General features: G+C 33.2%; 1 pseudogene; it reads right to left on the bottom strand.

Moving 5' to 3' along the window:
• Nucleotides 1–9,086: 9,086 nt before the first annotated feature.
• Nucleotides 9,087–11,150, bottom strand: LOC142620374 (protein FAR1-RELATED SEQUENCE 5-like; annotated as a pseudogene).
• Between the last annotated feature and the right edge of the window lie 6,354 nt (nt 11,151–17,504).

Consider the following 17,504-nt stretch of genomic DNA (forward strand, 5'->3'; position numbering starts at 1 on the left):
CAAATCGTATTATACCTAACTCTTACTAAATAATCCAAGTAATCTATCCTCTGTTGTAGGCCTAAGAGCCATCCACCTGCCCTCACTCCTCATCACATTTTCAGGGTTTGAGTGTTGCTAGGGCTACTAATTGCATTATGTTAGTCTTATAAATTGATATATCAATTTTTAAACATATAAAAAAAAGTAATTAAAAAATTTGTTTATTATGTGATTGATGTGATACTAATTATAATAGCTGCCGTGTTATTTGTAAGAAAATGCAAGAAGTATTATAAGTTTTACTGCATGAAGCTTACAAACTGATATGGTGATAAATGTAATTGGTAGATTTCAACTACCTTATAACTGAGATTTTGAATAATTCACTATTGGCGACATATCTATTTGTAAGACCAATATGTAGTAAAACTTGTAGTATCTGTAGTACTACTCTTTTTTGTAAGTATCATATATTATATAATAAAAGTTGGACTTAAAAGTTGTGATATGGCAAGTAAATATTTTGTTTAATTACCAAGTGGTTGCACCAAATTTCAGCATTTTTTTTTAGCTAGAAACAGTAGCTTAATTCCTTATCAATTCTTTGGATAAACTATTTCCAGCAAGATAATGGTTTAAAAAAATTATAAACATTTTCTTAATAAAGGTAATGATTATGGTAACTTAATTCATTTTCTTCTTCTTTTACTTCACTTTTCTTATGAAATATATTCATTGTTATTCATGATAGTACAGTTGAGGATTTAAAATTAAAAAAAATCTTTGGTCGGATTTATTTGAAGGATAACTTTGATGAATATTACAAAGAATAAAGATTTAGAAATCACCTCACAAACTTTTTTAAGTGAATGAAATCATCCCAGCAAAAGAAAACACTAATTAATTAGAGGCATACTTTGTTTGTCTAAAATCACATGCTTATACTATATATATAAAGAAACTTGGGTTTTAAAAGTTGTGATAATTGTGTTAAGAGGCTTTCTTCTCTATGTGAAAAATGTCTACACTCTCATTAATTATTAAGATGATTTATTTTTGTTGATAACGTTAAGATGGGTAAAACTATAGTACCAATTGTTTACTCTAATTAAAACTATATTATCTAATTTCCAATAAATTAAAAATTCTACTTCCACTGAAGTGCTATTTCCAAAATTTTTCATATATCTAAACTAAGATTTTAATATTTATAATTTTATATTTTAATATAGTAAAATTTACATATTATATTGTGTGGTTTTGTTATGTGACTCATTAAATATTAATTTACTTTTGGTAAAATTCTATTCAAGTGTCAAGTGACTCACTAATTATTAATATGATTTCAATTTATTTACTTTAAGTTTTAATTAAGTCATGCATTGCATGGAGCCCGACGGCATAACGCTAGTTTTATAACATTTTTACAATTAACCACCTATAATTTGTTGTAAAAATGTTGTGAACGTAGCATATCTCATAATAAAATTGAGTTTAAAACTCACCTTTCTCTCTTTTGACTCTCTCTCTTAACCCAATTGAAGCCCTGGTTTGAGTGACAGACAAACCTTTGGCAATAATTAATTTAATCGGATTCTTATGTATATGAACAAGGTCCATGCCAAATGATTTAAATGAAAGTTCAAATCTTGAGAGCGAGTTGAATTAGATTGCGTTACTGTTGAACTTAAAATTAATGAGCAAGAACCATATGCCACTCATCGTGTGAGAGACCTGAGTGTGACGAAATATGACGCTGGAATGGAAAATCTTCTATTTTAATCTTTGTCTACAACCATGGTATTTCTTTCATAGCAACATCTCATTTCTCAAACATTGTACATGTCACTACCAAAACGCAAGACTTGGCAAGTAGTATCTAAGACTGGGAAAACTCATACTCATACTTAGGAAGTAGAAAAAGGGGTACTACCGAGTCATCCACAAACAACACAACAATGCAGGGCCACAACCAAAACGTTCACTCCTAAGTGTTACATCTATCAATACTTGTAATATCAGAATATTGTTTGAATGTGTTTTGGTTTCCACACTTGAATCTTGGGAAAATGATAACATAAGTAGACAAAACAGTTACACTTGATAAGGTATTTAGAAAGACTACAATAAGTTCAAAATATGAGTTATAGATGAGGTGTGAAAAGTTCCTATTATTTTGCTAACTTTGAACTGATCTAAATCTTCTTTGGTGTTGTATTTCATTCGGTTAGCTTGGGCTTGTTTGATAGCAATGCTTCATTAATTACCCCCTACCTTCCGGCACAAGCTCAACAGGGGTGGACAGATGTTGATGTTCGGCTATGTGGAGCTTGGTTTTTATTTAATCTAGTTTGTGATCTGACTCGACATGGAAGCGTTAGGGTTTTAAATGAGATTTTTTGTGAGGCTTTGTCCATGGAGCCGAAGGTTTGCTGTATTTATGTACTATACTATTGTTTCTGTATTTTCTCTATGAAATAATGAAACTGTTGCAACTTTGTGGATGTACGCACATTGTCGAACTACGTAAATCTTTCATGTGTTGTGGGATTGTTTCTTTGCACAATTTTCTCTATTTCATAGGTTTCTGGGAATTAGGTTAAATTCCAAACCGTTGAGTTTAAAAATCAGCCAATGAAAAAGGGATGAAACAAAGTGAAAATCAATTAGACATCCAAGGCCATAGTTGCAACTTTGTCCCGAACAAAGTGAAAATCAATTTAAACATGCTTCATGCGAGCATGAAAATAGGATTAGCAGTGAGGTACATAAACCAATATTGTTGGACTATAACTAGGGGGATTGAGATCCCGTGCAATACATAGGGTATTGCATGGTGTGCAATTGCACAAATCCCAGCCATCCATTTAATCCAATGACTCCTTATTTTGACATCTCACCAGGACACGCTGGCAATTCGTGTGCTCACTCAAGATTTCATTTCAGCTTCCCATTTTTGAATTTCACTAAAACTCTCTCTCCTCTCTCTCACTTCAACCGAGCTCTCTCCGTCACTCTCCCTAACGCTCCACTCTCTGAACCCCGATTGCGCCTCCACCACTCTCTCAACATCCACGCTTGCTCTCTGCCTCTCCCTCAACCCTGTCGTCACCGTTTCCTGCATACCCAACTCAGACAAATAACCAAAAACAAAGAAAAAATGGCAGCTCATCATCTGAGATCCCGACCCCCAAACACTCGCACCCTTTTCAGAACTAGATCAGAGAAAGTAAGGGTTAGGGTTTGGAGAGAATCGTGCAAGAGAGAAGTTGATGCTTTTTTAGGTTTGATCTATAGAGGGATATGAGATTGACAGAGAAAAAAAGAGAGTTTGGTCAAAGGAGAGAAGAAGCCACCATTGGAGGTGGTGGTGGAGATGAAAATTATCCTTGGTGATTTGGGCTTGTTTCAGAGAGAGACCACCACTCGGTAGGGTTCTCTTTTATCTCCATTTTTTTAAATAAACTCTGTTTGGTTGGTAGGAAAGGAAGGAAAGTAAATAATGGTGTCACAATTTTGTTGATTGATTTATTGGGGCTGAATTTAATTCAGTTTTCTATTTTTTTTTTTTTTGGTTTTTAGATTAGGAATTGAAATCAAGTCTAATATTGCTTGCATTTTTGTTAATTGTTTAAAAATGTTTGATACAAAAATTGTGATTGTGGAATTAAAAATGCTTTCTCTGGCATTAAAAACCTACCAACGTGATACAAAAACAATATATTAGAATTGTAAATCTTCCAAAAATAGTGATTGTGGCGGCTTAACTTAAGGACTTTGGAGGAATTTATTGTAGATTTTACATAGCTTTATTATGCTTGATGAAAACTGCCATGGATATTGAAAAGATTCAAAGGTCAAACTCTTTTTCTCATTGGGGTTGAATTTAATTCCGTTTTCTCTTTTTTGGGTTTTTAGCTTAGGAATTGAAATCAAGTCTTATATTGTTTGCATTTTTTTCAATTGTTTAAAAATGCTTGAATCCTTGTAATTTGTATCAAGGGCTTATTAATTATTAGGTTCCTAATGATGAAATTTTGAACCTTTATGAGCTATTTAACCAAAGCATGAATGTTCAATACACTGAAAGGCTTTCACAGAAAATTTTAGACAGCACATATTTTCATTTGGAGTTAATTACATAAATTTGAATTTAAAGACTTCTTGTAGATGTGTTGTTAAAAAGGCATGCTTTTATTGTGTTGAATGATTCATATCAAGTGTCACTCCTTAGATATAGAAGAAACTAAATGGGTAGCAAATTCTTAATTATACAAAATTTACTTATTCAGATTTTCAATTTTCCTGGCATCCCTAAAAACCGCTACAGATGCAGATCATTAGCCATGAAGTTTGTTAGTTATAATTTCTATAATGAAATTGGTTCTTTAATCTTAGTCTTTTTGGATTTAAATTGGTTCTATAATGGTTGAATATGCTGTTATTGAATTTCTGTTTGATGGTGAGCCTGTGTGTCCTTGGTGTAATGGTTATAGCTTTTGTTTGGATTTGAAACCAATGAACAGTGGTTGGATGGGCTTTGCATGTAGTAGTGTAAAAAAGTTGCAATGGGTGAGTGTATTAATCTTCTTGATGTTTTTTCCCTTTGCTTTGATTTTTGTTATTGCCTTGCTTCTTGTGGTTGTTGTTATTGTTGTTATTGTGGTTGTTGTTGTTGTTGGAACACCTGGAAGAATATTGGCTTTGGCAAGGGATAAAGATCTTGGATTGAAGAATGTGAGGCATTTTATTCTTGATGAGTGTGATAAGATACTAGAATCACTGGGTATGGTCTTCTTATTCTTCTTCCTTTTATCCCCTTGTTTATGTGAATTAGTTCTGAAATCTGATACTTTGCAATTCTCTTGTTTTCTTTATAGTGTATTGCATTGTTTGCGATAATAATTTTCTTATTTTAAGCCTTCTATTGTCCATGTTCTTGTATGTTTTACAGACATGAGGATAGATGTGCAGGAGATCTTCAAAATGACTCCTAATGACAAGCAAGTTATGATGTTTTCAGCAACTCTTAGTAAAGAGATCCGCCCTGTTTGCAAAAAATTTATGCAAGAGGTGTGATAAGGCATCATGAAGTTATGATATTCTTTATATTTATAAATGTCATTGCCTTGTTGGTTGTGTCAATTGTGCGGTTTTGTGGCTGAGGTTTCAATTTGCCTTGTCATTGGCAAGGGAATGAATTTGTAGTTGTAGTACTTGCAATATTTTTAGTTTTCCCCACTTCTAGTCTGAGCTTTTCTTTGGGCATAACCAATCCTCTTGATCCTTTTGGTTATATGTGGTTAAGTGATTGTGTTTGTGGGGCCTTAGTGAGGATATTGGTTCAACTTCTTATTTCTTGGGTAGTAGTTGGATGTTTCTACTATTTGGGAAATGAGTAAGTTCAATCAATACATCGTAGTTTAGAAGGATTGACTTTTTGGATTGCCAGTTTTTTGTTTATCTACTGTTGTTGAGTTTTGGTTGTTGTAGAATATGGTATTTTGATGCACTTTATATTGACACTCGTTTTTTTCAGCCAATAGAAATTTATGTTGATGATGAGACCAAGTTGACTCATCACGGTCTTGTACAGGTATCTTCGATGCTATTTTTATTTTTGCAATATTTTTGTTTCATCAGTTGACTGTCTCTTGCTCATTCAACTAATGCACATTTTCATTGTCTCTTTGTGCAACACTACAGTTTATTGAAGGAGGCAGAGAAAAACTGCAAATTGAATGACCTTCTTGACACATTGGACTTCAATTAGGTTGTCATTTTTGTCAAGAGTGTGACCAGAGCTGCTGAGCTGAACAAGTTACTTACCAAGTGTAACTTCCCCTCTGTGAAGCTGGATTTGTTCATGATTTTTACTTTTATTTTTCATATTTTTATTGTATCATCTTTCCATAGTTTTTAGTGTTTTGGTTGAGTTTTTTGCTCTATCAAGTTAAGATTAACAGACAAACAATCGTGTAATATTTTCCACACAAAGGTGATAATCTTCACATGTATTATACTTTCCATTTGTTCCTTATAGACCTTAATTTGGTACATACCAGTACTTCAATGTCTCTAAAACATCTTGTCCTCAAAAAAACAAGGAGGGGTGGTATAGATTTCTAACAATGCTGGGATTCCAAAATTGTTCTCCTAACATGATAACTTGATATTTATCTCTGCACAATTTAGATCACCTGAACGTGCGCCAAGCTCCACAATTCCTCATTCTCTTCCTGTGCTTTTCCTTTGTCTTTATCTCTTTCATTTTTTTTTCCTTTTACATACAACAGAATTAGACACTCAATAGCACCAAATCTAATATGAAATTGGAAATCTCTCATTCATTCTACCATGTACTAACAAATTTAGGGAACAAAAGTTAGGGTACGAAGAGATGCTACATTCCATTAAGTAAGGGCATGTAAAAGAAATTGGTTATCTGTCTCCTAAACAAGTTCTCTTCAAGGAGCTTCTAGAATCAAGCACGTATATGTGATGAAGCATAAAAATATTAATTACTTGCATTTAAAAAATGAACAAGATTTGGTACATGACATTGCATTTAAAAATATTAATCAATTGCATATATAATTAATGTTTAACTAGAAGTTACTCAAACATGCACTTGTACAATCTAACACATTTAACATGTTTGACTAACTTCTTTAGTTACAAAAAATATCCAAAAAATTTGCTACATGTGCAATCAGTTGTCTAAATAGTCAGATTTGTTGTCCAAGAAACTGTCCAAGGCAAAGTTGTCCAAAAATGCTGTCCACTGTGCAATATGCTACCATGTCCACTATGCAATATACTATCAAACAAACTGCAAAAAAAAAATGTTATCCATCATACTGCAAAATCAATATTAGCCTGAAAATATGTCAAAAAAATCAAGTCACATTTTAAGCTTAAACAAACATGAGAAAATTTCACTATAATTGAAATTACCATTTATTAGTTTTTTACATACCAAAAAAGTGCCGTGTTTGTAGGCAAGCATTTGTATTTTCAACACATGGAACCTAACTTCATGATTGAACCTAACTTCATTTATTAATTTTTTCCATGATTGAACCTAACTTTATTTCCCTGTGTATATATATAAACAAATAAGTTTATTCATTTGGTGAGTAGAGAGGATATAAACACATGGATTTATTTTTTACTTGACCAATATTCATTTGGTGAGTAAGAACTAAAACTAAATATTTTAAATTTGAGGGACCAAAACCAAACTTGCCTCAACCAAAAATATAAGTCACTCACCAAATTGTTATAGGTGGAACTTACACAAAAGGCCAGTCAGGAATGACCTTTCAATAAAGTCACTCACCACAGGCCAAGCCAAAACCGAAATCACTCATTGCCAGGATTACATAGCCAAGATATCAACCATCAAAGAGCCAACCCAAATCACTAGTCAACAAGACAACACACAACCAAGCCATAACAATATCCCAACCCATCAACTACCTGATTGGCAGCCAAGATCTACTTAAATCTTACACATAAAGCCACTTCAACAGAAACTTTGTAATACAAATCAATCAGAAAAACAGACTTCAAATCTAACAAGTTCATGAAAAAAATAAAGTAGGGAAGATTGGCAAAGCTCAACTGAGGGAAGATAGTCACTTAAAGCAACGTTTACATTTTACCTGACAAATAGCTGCGTCATTTGATACTTGAGACAATGATGGAGTTTGTGCGTACCCAAAATATGGTTATTGGGCTCAACCTCTACTTTGGGCTCACAATCTATTTATATCGTGGGCTTAGGATTTCCTACTATGGGTGGTCCTGTACTCGGTGATCCAAATACTCTCTAGTTTCTACAATCCCTCCTCTCACAAAGTCACTCTCCTTTCTCTCTTAGTTTTGTCGCTCTTTTCTATCAGTTCTCTCTCCAAAGTTTTCCGACCCCCTTACTTCTCATCCTAGTCTCTTATTTATAGTGTAAGGTCAGTAGGAATGTCATGATTATTCCTGATTATTAGTGGAGATGGGGTCCAATTTCATTGTTTCCAAGTGGATGTTTCGTTGGGAATGGTAGTAGTGGCATTAGAACTAGTTCCCACCTCCTATAGGCTGTTCGGCAGTGATATTCCCCAAGGCCCTACCGGACAGCTAAGACGTGTACTCCTGAGCAATCACGTTCCCATCTGAGACGCAGTTGATTGAGATCACAGGCCTAATGTGCCTTAGGCCAAGCACCGTGGCATGAGGCTTGGGCCCACGGCTTTGTGGGCCTGGGGCCTTACCTTGTACAAGGGGTTGGGCTAGGGACCGTACCATAGGGTCGGGGTCAAAGGCCTAAAGGGCTCGGGGATCCCGTACCGTACAGAGTTAATTGAGACAATGATGGAGTTAATGGTGCCTATGTAAACACAATGATTATAAGAGAAATAATTTATGAAATCATCTAATTACTTATAATTGCAAAACAAGTAAACATGTAAGTTTTTTCAAAATTTCATGTATAAAAACATTTACATTTTACCTGACCAACATCAGCATGATTTAATACTTGAGACAATAATAGAGTTAATGGTGCCTATGTAATCAAAATGATTATAAGAGGGAGTTTAAGAAATAATCTAATTACTTATAAGTGCAAAACATGTAAACAAGTATGTTTATCCTTAAGAATGACGTGAAACTAGTTTGGTAACTATGGATTGGTCCCAATTTAGATGTCATCATTGGCGTGGAAAAAGTGGTAGGATAAGGCCACTATATCACAAAAAAGAAAACCTTATTAATAAATTCACAAATGAAAAGGCAAGTGTAGTACAACCTCGAACTTTACAAATTATTAAGTTATTCTACTACAAATAAAAAAAATCTCTTACTTGATGCGAATAATGTTCTCCATGTGAGCCGTAATTATTGTATTGCATATTAGGAGCAAAACCAAGTTCCTATATGAGAAAAAAAAAAAAAAATATATATATATATATATATATATATATATATATATATATATATATATATATATATATATATATAAAATTAGCCATAACAATATAAAAGTTTACAAACAATGGAAACTTAGTAAGAGATAAAAATAAATAAATAAAATTTACTTTGGAAAACTATTGGCTAACCTCATCATTTAATTCAACTCTACCCCTTTTTTTTGTTTGCTTCTCAACCCAACTTTTCTTTCCTTTTCCACCCTTGCGACCTTCTTTTTTATTAAGACCTTTTGCTCTTTCAACCAAATCTTCCAAATGTTGGTTAGGATCAAGATTTTCTGCACCACTACATAATGGCATTTGATGGGGGCAATTGATGACCAACCACATTTTTTGTTGCAATGTCTTCAACCTTCTTTTCATATTCCTCTATCATCTTCTCTATTAAAGCAAATGCCTCTTCATTTTCTGCCGCTCGAGAAGCTAATCGTACCAACTTGGGACATAATTTTCTATATCGCTGTGTAACACTCAAGTTGACATCCTCTTCCACATTTGTTCTCCTATTGTCCAAGATACATCCACTTATTGCCTCTCTTGTCCATCTTTTCAAAATGTATATATCAGGAATTGTCTTTATATCAAGGAAGTCAAAGACTTTCGGAACATGACAACATAAAATTCCAACAATTTCAAACTTTTTACAACTACATGAAAATGTTTTATTTGCAGTGTCATAAGAGACTATGAACTCACCAGGCTTATGCATAAACTTAACAGTGTATGTATGCACTAACAAGTCCTCTTGGTGATTTTTTATCCTTGCTGCTGATGCAAGGTCATATTGATCATGAAGCATTCAAAATATTACAGGCATGTACACTTGTGCTACTTGCTTCAACAATGGAGAATTTTCAAGCCCAATTGGGGAAATTTTTGCCTAGCATTAAATTTAGCTTGTAACTTTCTTTCTCGTTCTTGCTCAATCACCTGATCAAAATGTTCAAAAAATTTTGCCACAACCAAATCATATTTCAAGTAATCTTTCAAATCTCCATTCAAGCTTTCACTGAGTTGGGTACTTCATATTCCCAATGTAAATTCATTCTTCATGTAACACTTCGCCTATTTTCCTTTCAATTTGTAGATGGTATCCAACCAACTACGATCATGTTTAGCATATGTGTCAATCATGTCCTCCCAAGTTTTTTCAAATTCAATTTCATCATTAAACTCAAACATACAAATTTTAAAAACTTGGAGAAAAGAAGAACCATTCTTCATCAAATTCCCCAAAAGTTTTATCCCATTTTGCATTATGTGCCAAGTATATAATCCATGGTAAGTGTTAGACATCACCTCACTCAATGCCTTTGCCATTGTAGGATCTTGATCCGTAAAAATTGTTTAAGGTCTTTTACCTGCATGTGCAACTAAGAAGCTTTCAAACAACCACTTAAATGATTCTGCCGTTTCATCATATAAAAGAACAGCCCCAAAAACCGTTAACCCTCTATAGTGATTGAAACCGGTAAACACCCCCAATGGTCTTAGCCCTTTATTAGTACCATATGTAGTGTCAAATTTCACCACGTCACCAAAATTAGCATAATCAATAACCATTCTAGCATCAGCCCAAAAAATGTTAGTTATTTGCTCAATGTTATCTAATTGCACTCCATATTGAAAGGATGAATTTTTAATCAATTGTTCTCGAAAGTACCCTAATAAACATGCAGCTTGACCATATATCAAGTTTTTTTGGCGCCTTGTTCTAAGGTAATTTTTCTGATCAAGCTCAGTGAATCCAAGATTAGCTCTCCCACCAGCCTCTCTACTCATCAACTCATGTATTGCCTTTGGCTTGATTCCAGAAGAGCATGCTAACTCAATCAATCCCGCATGCACTTTTGAAATTTTTCGTTGAGATCTCATCATATAAACTGTTTATGATATATGAAGAGTGTGATTATGTTCTCCAACAAAATCAGACACTTTAAACTTTCCACTTTCTTGCACTAATGAAGCATATAACCTTACAGGACAATTAGTCCTTGTATCATCTCGGTTACGAGTGCGAATCACATCTTCTTTTTCTTTACCTCGAATCCCCTGCTTTGCACATACAAATCCCCTTGATGTTATCTTACCATCATTTTTACTTTTATTTATGTAATGTTTTCTAACATCAAAGCCCACTTGCCTTCCATATTTTACCAACTCTAGGATCCAAATCTGCATTGGCATCCATGTTTTGAGAGAATTCTCTCACCACACTATGCAATGAATTAAAGAATATTCCTGTAATTAACAAATGTACAAAATTATCTACTATTATAAATATAGAAGAATGAATGTTTTTCATTGAAAATAAAAGCTGAAATTTTTTATACCAACATTGTGCTTATCATATATAAGAATTACAACAGACCAATGTATGATCATGAGAGATGATAACCCAATTGATAAAGGACAGTTTCAAGCTAAAATTTCATAAGAAACTATTTAAGTGTATCATACCTAAAACACTACAGTTTAAACACATCCAGGACCTAAAAGCATAGAATTCAACCAATGTAACATCTAACTAAGTAAAATAGGGATTTTAGCTATATCCCCTGTACCACTGACCATCCCTTTCTATAATTTTGCTAGACCATATTTCACATATCCATTTGAAAATGTACAATATTCAAGTTGCAGCAAAAAAACTACCCAAAAATATTCCTCAAAACATAAACTAAATAATGATTCCATGGTGAAATATATATCACTAGTAGAACTAAAATCAAAACCCAAAAGAGAGAACTCACCTCCTTGAGTTGTTTGATGTTGGAAGCAACCTAGGAAGATGCAATATTTTCTTTGTTTTGGCTAATGGGTCTTTGTTGGGTGATGCTGGCAGCGGTGACGGCGGGTTGAGGGAGAGGCAGAAGAAACAGCGCTTGGAGACAAAGAAAGAGGGAGAGTGTGAGTGTGAGTGTTTGGGGGTTAAGAAATTTCAGATGGGAAGAAGTAGTATTTTCTTTGTTTTGGCTTATGGGTCTTTGTTGGTTGATGCTAGCAGCGGTGACGGCGGGTTGAGGGAGAGGTAGAAGAAACGGCACTTGAAGACAGAGAAAGAAGGAGAGTGTGAGTGTGAGTGTTTGGGGGTTCAGAAATTTCAGATGGTAAGATGAGTATTTTCTTTGTTTTGGCTGATGGGTCTTTGTTGGGTGATGCTGGCAGCGGTGGCGACGGGTTGAGGGAGAGGCAGAGGAGCTCAGGGAGAGAAAGAAATTTGATTTTATCAAATATGAACACAACTCACACGCATTAACAACGGCGAGACTTCAAAAATTTTAAGGGTAAAAGGGTCTTTTTAATTTCGGTAAGGTGTCAAAATAAGGAGTCATTGGATTAAATGGACGGATGGGATTTGTGCAATTGCACACCGTGCAAAACCCTAGGTATTGCACAGGATCTCAATCCATAACTAGGGCGGACGAGGTTGGGAGATGCCAGGATCACGTTTAAGAGATTGAATTGATAATAATTCAGTAGCAGTGTTGACAATAGCTTTATACTTTACTTTGGTGATTGAATGAGCAACTGTAGGTTGATTTTGGGAGCTCTAAGAGATTAAATTCTTACTAAGATCCAATAATAAGAAATAAAACAATTCTTACTGAGATAAACACAAAATACATCGGTAGAGCATTTATTGTCAAGACACCCTAGGTAATAAGCATAAAAAAATGCATTAAGTAGAGGAGGGATGAGTGTGTAATCAACAGTGTTTGGGAAAAGGCAAAAAACTTTTTGCCTTTTGCCTAATCCTTTTTGGGTCACGCTAACGAGTGACTTTAGGATATTAGTTAATAATATATTTTAGGAAAATTTTTATACAACTTTTATGGGAAATAAAAATAATTGTCAAAACATTAATTGCTTTTTTTTCTTTTTCCATAAAAATTTTCTTTAAATAGATTATTAACCAATGCTCTATGGACATTCGTTAGCAATTTTTTTTTTTTTTTTACAAATAATCTTCCTTTTACTTTATTTGGAAATAATCTAGTTTTTAGCATTTTATTATACATTTAACATAAAAGTTACAAAAAACTATATTTTTTATTTTATTAATATTATGCAATTAAACTACGGCTGAAAATGCACAACATAATTTCTTTTTTGAACTTCACCAACACCAAACTTTGAGATTTGATACTGAGTTGTTGTGATTTAGGATTATCAAAAGCGCTTTTATACAAATATGAAAATAAAGCAATTAGACAAGACACAAGAGAATGACATTTAACATGGCTTGACCATCTCCAAGCCTACATCTACATATAATGATAACCAAAGTTCACAATTAATTATTGGGTGCGTGGCACCTAGTGGGTCTAGCCCACTTGCTTGCCACTCTTGTCAAAGCTCATTTATGAGCTTGTCTTCTCAAGCCCCACAAAATCAGCTTTTGGTTTAATGCAAAACTGATGCAAGGCGTGTCTAACACGTTGAAGGAAGAAAGAAAAGAAAGAAGCAAAAGGCAAGGCCCAAGGGTCATTCGGCTAATAGCATTCTCATCAAGATGGTAAATGCTATAACTACTAAATTTTAACATTAAATTTGTAAAAAGTACCAAAAAGTAAATTACAATAATTATGCTAAATTTAAAAAAATGGCAACTGAGTTACAGTGGGCTTTCAATGAAAGCTTATTGTAGCTCCAATCTTAAAAAAATATTATTATTTTAATGCTTATGGTGAAAAAGGTAGTTTGTGTAGTTTTTTATTATTATTTTAATGAGTGTATTATATTATTTTAAACGAAATGGTAAAAAAATAGAATCTTTGATGTTAGGTATATTGTAAAATGAGTTGCTAAAATTGATAAAGTGATTTTTTGAGATGCTAAATGCTAAAATTTTTAAAAGATTTGATAGGAATGCTCTAAGAGAGTGCTGAAGACAAGAAATTGGTTGAAGCAAAGTCAAGATAAGTTGGCTTGCATTTATTGTGACTGTGTGAGGAGTGTGAAAGGGAGAAAAGAAGGAGAAGCCATTAGGCCATTTGAAGATGTGAAGAAAAGAAGTGAAGCCCAGAGTGTGAGGACTGGTGCAATCTTGAAGAACTGCATGAGTGAGAGCAAGCAAAAGAGAAGAGAAAAATAGAGAGGGTAAGAGAAAATTGTGAGAGATATACAGTGAGAAAGAGAGCAGTGAGTGAAAAGAAAAAGTGAGTTTTTTTTGCTCAAGTTGTATCTGTAAGTGTTGTAATCTTTATTTAATATAGTGAAATTATTCAGAATTTTTTCTATGATTTTTCCCTTCAAGGAAAAAGAGTTTTCAGGGAAATATTTGTGTTCTTGTGTGGCTCTACTTCCACTGTGCTTGTTAAAATTTATTCACAGATATATAGAATTTCCCAACATTAATGACATGGTCCACATGGATTACAACCACACTCAATCAGACATGACAAACTAAATTCACAAACTCTCATATACTGACACAAACATTAATTGCTTTTTTTTCTTTTTCCATAAAAATTTTCTTTAAATAGATTATTAACCAATGCTCTATGGACATTCGCTAGCAATTTCCTTTTTTTTTTTTTTACAAATAATCTTACTTTTAATTTATTTGGAAATAATCTAGTTTTTAGCATTTTATTATACATTTAACATAAAAGTTACCAAAAACTATATTTTTTTTATTAATATTATGCAATTAAACTACCGCTGAAAATGCACAACATAATTTCTTTTTCGAACTTCACCAACACCAAACTTTGAGATTTGATACTGATTTGCTGTGATTTAGGGTTATCAAAAACGCTTTGATACAAATATGAAAATAAAGCAATTAGACAAGGCACAAGAGAATGAAATTTAACATGGCTTGGCCATCTCCAAGCCTACATCAACATATAATGATAACCAAAGTTCACAATTAATTGTTGGGTGCGTGGCACCTAGTGGGTCTAGCCCACTTGCTTGCCACTCTTGTCAAAGCTCATTTATGAGCCTGTCTTCTCAAGCCACACAAAATCAGCTTTTGGTTTAATGCAAAACTGATGCAAGGCGTGTGTAACACGTTGAAGGAAGAAAGAAAAGAATGAAGCGAAAGGCAAGGCCCAAGGGTCATTCGGCTAATAGCATTCTCATCAAGATGGTAAATGCTATAAATACTAAATTTTAACATTAAATTTGTAAAAAGTACCAACAAGTAAATTACAATAAATATGCTAAATTTAAAAAAATGGCAACTGAGTTACAGTGAGCTTTCAATGAAAGGTTATTGTAGCTCCAATCTTAAAAAAAATAATATTATTTTAATGCTTATGGTGAAAAAAGTGGTTTGTGTAGTTTTTATTATTATTTTAATGAATATATTATATTATTTTAAACGAAATGGTAAAAAAATAGAATCTTTGATGTTGGGTATATTGTAAAATGAGTTGTTAAAATTGATAAAGTGATTTTTTGAGATGCTAAATGCTAAAATTTTTAAAAGATTTGATAGGAATGCTCTAAGAGAGTGCTGAAGATAAGAAATTGGTTGAAGCAAAGTCAAGATAAGTTGGCTTGCATTTATTGTGACGCTGTGAGGAGTGTGAAAGGGAGAAAAGAAGGAGAAGCCATTTGGCCATTTGAAGATGTGAAGAAAAGAAGTGAAGCCCAGAGTGTGAGGGCTGGTGCAATCTTGAAGAACTGCATGAGTGAGAGCAAGCAAAAGGGAAGAGAAAAATAGAGAGGGTAAGAGAAAATTGTGAGAGATATACAGTGAGAAAGAGAGAAGTGAGTGAAAAGAAAAAGTGAGTTTTTTTTGCTCAAGTTGTATCTCTAAGTGTTGTAATCTTTATTTAATATAGTGAAATTATTCAGAATTTTTTCTGTGATTTTTCCCCTCAAGGAAAAAGAATTTCACGTAAATATTTGTGTTCTTGTGTGGCTGTACTTCCACTGTGCTTGTTAAAATTTATTCACAGATATATAGAATTTCCCAACATTAATGACATGGTCCACATGGATTACAACCACACTCGATCAGACATGACAAACTGAATTCACAAACTCTCATATACTCACACAAACATTAATTGCTTTTTTTTTATTTTTCCATAAAATTTTCTTTAAATAGATTATTAACCAATGCTCTACGGACAATCGTTAACAATTTCCTTTTTTTTTTTTTTTTATACAAAAAATCTTACTTTTACTTTATTTGGAAATAATCTAGTTTTTAGCATTTTACTATACATTTAACATAAAAGTTACCAAAAACTATATGTTTTTTTTATTAATATTATGCGATTAAACTACCGCTGAAAATGCACAACATAATTTCTTTTTTGAACTTCACCAACACCAAACTTTGAGATTTTATACTGATTTGTTGTGATTTAGGGTTATCAAAAGCGCTTTTATACAAATATGAAAATAAAGCAATTAGACAAGACACAAGAGAATGACATTTAACATGGCTTGGCCATCTCCAAGCCTACATCTACATATAATGATAACAAAAGTTCACAATTAATTGTTGGGTGCGTGGCACCTAGTGGGTCTAGCCCACTTGCTTGCCACTCTTGTCAAAGCTCCATTATGAGCTTGTCTTCTCAAGTCCCAAAAAATCAGCTTTTGGTTTAGTGCAAAACTGATGCAAGGCTTGTCTAACACGTTGAAGGAAGAAAGAAAAGAAAGAAGCAAAAGGCAAGGCCCAAGGGTCATTCGGCTAATAGCATTCTCATCAAGATGGTAAATACTATAAATACTAAATTTTAACATTAAATTTGTAAAAAGTACCAAAGAGTAAATTACAATAAATATGCTAAATTTAAAAAAATGGCAACTGAGTTACAGTGAGCTTTCAATGAAAGCTTATTGTAGCTCCAATCTTAAAAAAAATAATATTATTTTAATGCTTATGGTGAAAAAGGTGGTTTGTGTAGTTTTTATTATTATTTTAATGAATATATTATATTATTTTAAACGAAATGGTAAAAAACTAGAATCTTTGATGTTGGGTATATTGTAAAATGAGTTGTTAAAATTGATAAAGTGATTTTTTGAGATGCTAAATGCTAAAATTTTTAAAAAGATTTGATAGGAATGCTCTAAGAGAGTGCTGAAGATAAGAAATTGGTTGAAGCAAAGTCAAGATAAGTTGGCTTGCATTTATTGTGACTCTGTGAGGAGTGTGAAAGGGAGAAAAGAAGGAGAAGCCATTAGGCCATTTGAAGATGTGAAGAAAAGAAATGAAGCCCAGAGTGTGAGGGCTGGTTCAATCTTGAAGAACTGCATGAGTGAGAGCAAGCAAAAGAGAAGAGAAAAATAGAGAGGGTAAGAGAAAATTGTGAGAGATATACAGTGAGAAAGAGAGAAGTGAGTGAAAAGAAAAAGTGAGTTTTTTTTGCTCAAGTTGTATCTCTAAGTGTTGTAATCTTTATTTAATATAGTGAAATTATTCAGAATTTTTTCTATGATTTTTCCCTTCAAGGAAAAAGAATTTCACGTAAATATTTGTGTTCTTGTGTGGCTGTACTTCCACTGTGCTTGTTAAAATGTATTCACAGATATATAGAATTTCCCAACATTAATGACATG

This window comes from Castanea sativa, chromosome 12 (genome assembly GCF_040712315.1).
Source record: "Castanea sativa cultivar Marrone di Chiusa Pesio chromosome 12, ASM4071231v1".
In the NCBI taxonomy this organism is placed as follows: Eukaryota; Viridiplantae; Streptophyta; class Magnoliopsida; order Fagales; family Fagaceae; genus Castanea; species Castanea sativa.